Source organism: Chrysochloris asiatica, unplaced genomic scaffold (assembly GCF_000296735.1).
Source record: "Chrysochloris asiatica unplaced genomic scaffold, ChrAsi1.0 scaffold04239, whole genome shotgun sequence".
NCBI classification, from domain to species: Eukaryota; Metazoa; Chordata; class Mammalia; order Afrosoricida; family Chrysochloridae; genus Chrysochloris; species Chrysochloris asiatica.
Window position 1 is genome coordinate 1 of NW_006412757.1, and position 5,235 is coordinate 5,235.

Sequence of the window (5,235 nt, forward strand, 5' to 3'; positions counted from 1 at the left end):
TCAAATTCAGTTCCAAAATTTAGGAAGAACGATTTCTATTGAAATTGACAGTTACAATGAAATCTTTTCTGGGTCTGCTGAAGACTTCCAAGACTGGCACTCTCGTTGTCATAGCTCTGACCTGAGGAGGTTGGATTGTTGATGCTGCCCCAAGAGTCCCTGGGGAGAAGGGAGTAGGTGGTGGGATCTAGGAACTTAGCCACTCACAGCATACCTTAGGCATCCCAGGTATCCTCAGCTAAAACATGGGCACAAGCATGATAGGGGTTCTCCATTTTCTATGTTCATTCACCTCATGTTGAAGGGAAAGACCTTAGTTTACATGCTAGACATTAAAATTGGAGATGGCACACACCCCTCTAAAGGGAAGCCCTGTCTGGAGTCTAATTAAATGGCTAAGTGCACAGCTGGTTCTAATCTGTCCTTCCTGAGAGTAGCTCTCCTTGGGCTGACACTTGGTTTCATGTCCATGTCTTTCTTCTCTCTCCAGGAACTAAAGTGGTCAGCAAGTGACAATCTCCAAAACAGGAATCCAAGTTTATTCATGCCTCATATGTGGAACACTATACGCTAAGATGGTTGGTTGTGTAGCCAGTGTAACACGTGGCCTGGAGCCCACTGAGGCCTAACTTGGGTATAGGTCAATACCTGGTGCATGGAGCAAAGTACTGAGGGATTTCCCAACCTAAACATCCCCTTTACATTTCACACATCAATACCATTAATATGATCATCTTCATTTTATATTCTACCATATATGGAAAACCAGTTTGCTTTTGCTATAAATGGTAATGCAAGGCAAATTGAGCAATCATTTTTGTTGTTAAGTGCCGTCAAGTCGTTTCTGACCCATAGCGACCCCGTATAGGGTTTTTGAGAAGCAGCTGGTGAGCTTGAACTGCCAACCTTGCAGCTCAAATGGCTTTGCAGGCTGGCACATTAACCCACAGAACAATTATTAAATCTAGCTAAATATGGCTGTGTGCCAAAGGCTGCATCTGAGGCCCAACTTGCAGCTGGCAAGTGCCAGAGAGGCAAGAAAGATAGCCCACTCCTTACCCCCACACAACCATTAGGACCTTCAAATAAGAGGGAGCGGAGCCTAGCTAAGATCCCCAGAACAACTGTCATGCCAGCTCTTGCTCTGTGCTGGCACCCAGTCCACTGCTAGGAACGTCTTGTCTGAGTTTTTTACATCCCCTTATCCATGCAGGCTCTTTAATTCTAGGGAGACGCTCAAGCCAATGTTTGAATTTGCACCAGAGATGGTGTTGCTGCTGCTTATTTTTTTTATCTTCCATTTCTACACCTTGGCTCTTTCATCCTTGAATTTAACTGAGAAGACTTGAAAAGCACGATTCAATTGGTTCTGCCTCCAAATGTCTGGCAAAGATTAAAGACATTTTCCCTTTTGCTCTTCAAGCCTCTTGGTGTTTCACTGCCCCAGGCAGAAGTTGGCATTATACCAAAACCAAAGTCTGGCAAGCCCCAGTGGTGGGTTGAATGAGAATGACATAGTCACCTAGGCAGCCTGCCAACCAAAATAGCACTGAGGGGTCAATTTCCCTTCTGCAGCAGGACCAGCAGCTACTGAGCCAGATGTGCAGCCTCGGGGAAGCTGGCAGACTGCCTGGTTTAGAGCACGGCCTCTGGAAAGTGGGTGAGGACCGGTACCTCCACCTTTCCTGACTAGCTGGCCTTTAACATCAACTTGTTAAGTGACCTCGAGTCAGTTCCGATTCATAGTGACCCTGTATAGGGTTTCCAAGGAGTAGTTGGTGAATTTGAACCACCAACATTGTGGTTTAAACCAACCTAGTGGCCCAGTGCTTTTATCATATAGTACCACAATTGGTATGCAGATGTGTAATTAAAACTAGATAAATCTGTTACACGATTTGTTAAAAAGTGCACACATAGGCTATGCAAATGTGGCCTTTGCATTCTCTGAGTTGACAGTTATTACTGCAGTTATTTTGTGTTTCGACAGCATGGTGGCACATCAGGAATGGTGGGGCCCACTTAGGATGGTCTCTCAGTCAGAGGGTGGCACTGACCAGGAGGGGAGCCTATATAGGTGGGCTCTCAGTGCTTCCCCTTCCTGGTGGAGGTCTTTTCTGCCTTCTCCACACCATCACATTGTTCTCTGCTCCTTGGCCAGAGGACGAATCACTAAGATGGCATTTTAATATCTGGATTAGAGCATTCGACATAAATCACGTTGTTGAGGACAACTGAAAAGGAGGAGGCACAGCACCACTTGCCCCATTTCTATTTTGGGTGAGGGCTTCTGTTTGGCTGCCCAAACAGCTCTTTTCCATGTGATGTGGAGGCCCTGGGTTTCAGCGTGCCTACGCAGCCAGGACAAGTATGTTTGTAGGTCCCTCTGTGAGGCCCAGCATTTCCTTCATCACCACTGGTCCGGATTACCAGAGTCGTGCAAACCCAGTACTTAAATAGAGAGTAGTATGTGTAGTGCTCTTGAAATAAACCTGTGGGTCGTAAGTCCCTTTTTAAATCTTTAAAAGTTCTGAGCCTCCCTACAAAAATGGCCCTATCATCCCTTTCTGATGAGTCCATTTAAACAAAATTAAAAGGTAACCTGACTTTTTGGCCCTTCAGAAAACAATATTGTTTAGTTCTTCAGGTTAGTGAAGGAGAGAGGTCTTTGAGAAATTGCAGCTTTAAGGTGGGGGGAGGACCTTTCTAAGAGGTACAAGTAACATGACAAGCAGTGGCCAGCTCTAGGCAAGGGGCCTGAGCTGCCCTGTGAAGCAGGGCTGTGACACCAACAGCTAGGCAGTACTGGGAAGGCTGCCCTTCCCTCAGCCTAAGACAAAGAGAACTTGGGGTGCCCATCAGAAATAGTGCAGGGGGCCTTGGAACACAGATGGAGAAGACCTATTGTCTCACATGCACCCAAACTAACCTTCACCTCAAAGCCACACACCCCTTGTCTTGCCGCAGCCAGAACAGCATGGTCTTGGAAGGTCATGGCTTCAGGAGGGTCTGTCTGCCTAGGGTTCAGGTCTACCCTACTTAGGAACTCCTCTTCTAGGGGGAGAGGGGTGGGGGTGGACAGGCCACAGTCCCTGCATTTGCAAGCTGCCACCCAGAGCAGACTACAAGTACAGCATGAAGAGAGAAAACGCCTGCAATTGAAACGCTCATCATTTTAATGGTCATTAGCTTCTGGTTGGCTCCGATGGTAAAGTTAAACAAATAGACTTAAAGACCCCCTCACCCAAAACTCGCTCACACCCCTCAGTAGCATTTGCTTCCGTCAGCATTCCACTGCCCAGTCAGATGTCCACAGCTTCAGACCCCTTCTTGGGTTATGGAAATCCACATCTTAGTTTAATGTGCTGAAAAACCCATGATCTGTGTTATTTTAAAAAAATAATAATAACAATGAAAAACCAAATACCTTCCCAGGCTGTGCTGTTTCACAGGGCAAAGCTGTGACTCTGGTAGTCTGAGCACTGTTGTCTTTCTGAGCTGGGCTGTTCTGCATTCTCTCCCTTTTTCCCCGAAATCATACAAGGTAGAGTTCATAAATCTTCTTTACACAGTAAGCCAGGGCAGCAAGAGCTATTGTGTTATGCAGTCTTTCTATGCAGGTCGTCCTTCCGGACCAGTACCACAGAAGTGGAGAAGGTGAGTGTGTGCAGAGGTAGACGGGACAGTTTGTAGGCATCATACTCTACTTGGTACTTGCAGCAGGGGTCAAACTGCCAAGAGATCCCATAGAGGGTGCAGCAGGCTAGGCTCAGCACACCAGCCGGCAGGAAGATGTAGTGGGAATACTCCAGAGGTAGGGCCAGTGGGGTGCAGAGGCAAGCAGTGCCTGCTAGCACAGTGGTCTTGTGCAGACAGTTGCCCACAGTGATCCAGCAGGCAGTCTCGTCCCCAATGCACATGGACTCAATCACAATGTACTTGTACTGAGTCTCCAGGGCCTGCTCCAGCTCGTACTCAAACTGGTCTTGGGTGTTCTCCCCATTGTAGATCTCATGTATGATGTAGCGGTCTATGGCAGACAGGCTCACCCTTGGGTGGAAGGGTGAGGAAGACATGACAGTCAGGCAGGAAGCACTAATAACTCTGTGAACTTACTAAGGTGGCCAGCACAGCAGGGAGCCTGAGCTGGTGGTTCCACACCTGTTTGTGCTTATCTTCCCAAACCCAAAGCTAAAGTACAAGTGGATCAGTAAAGACTCCCTTCCTGAGAAGAAAGCAGTGAAAGATGAGGCAATGAGAAGAGGGCTGATCTTTGAAGGGGACAAGTAACATGCTACAGATGATGTGGAGTCCTTGTGCAGGGGGCTCTGTGAGTCAGCCAAAGCTCAAGAGGGTTATTACTCAGAATGCGAGTAACACAAACAGAACATAAAACAGGATGAAATCTATGAATTATGGGAGGTGTCCTTCAGAAAACCACCTGAGGCAGATAATGCTAACCACCTTGCTGACCATCAGAACAAACACAGGTCACTTAGCTTCTGGCCCACGGGCTCCTTATCATTGCTGCTAGAAAGAACCTCAACAGAGAAAACAAGGACACTGGGTCCCCAGCCCACAGCTCGGAGAACATCTGAGAGAACAACACAGTAGAATGGTGGTTACTCTCAAACTCAATGAGCACAAGGACCAAACAAGAAGCACCATTCAAACAGATCCATTTTGAATGTCTCCAGCTCCCCTACAAGGAATGAACATTGTGATCTTGCCAGTGTTTTACTCACCCCTGCATCCAGGCTGCCGACACCAGTCTTGTAGTCTAAATTCCTGCCCAAAGCTGCATGTCCTCATACCACTGGCCAGACAGCCTTCGCATTCACTTCCTGACATCTGCATCTCCTCTCCTGATCAGAAACCTGCTCCACCCTAGCCTCAGAAAAGGATACAATGCACAGTTCCCAGTCATGTATCACGGCCAGGCCACGCGATGACATATCTCGTCACACAACTCAGTGCTAAGAGCAGACATTCCCCTCCTTACTACACACGGCCCCTGATCCCACCAATAGGTGAGCAACTTTAATCTCAAATCCTCCGAATTCAGACACAGGTGGCAGCTGTCTTTTCATGAATGTCCAGCATTCATAACTAGTAAAGGTGTCTTAAAACTACAGTCACTCTTATCATCAAGGCAACTTCAAGCCCTCCTTCAAAGAAGCCATCACATGCTCAGGGAAGAGGAAACTGGAATTGTTAGGAGGACGGCCAGGCCAG

The 5,235-nt window shown here is 47.4% G+C and overlaps 1 pseudogene; it reads right to left on the reverse strand.

The window, feature by feature from the left end:
* Window positions 1-3,535: 3,535 nt before the first annotated feature.
* Window positions 3,536-4,076, reverse strand: LOC102816736 (annotated as a pseudogene).
* Between the last annotated feature and the right edge of the window lie 1,159 nt (window positions 4,077-5,235).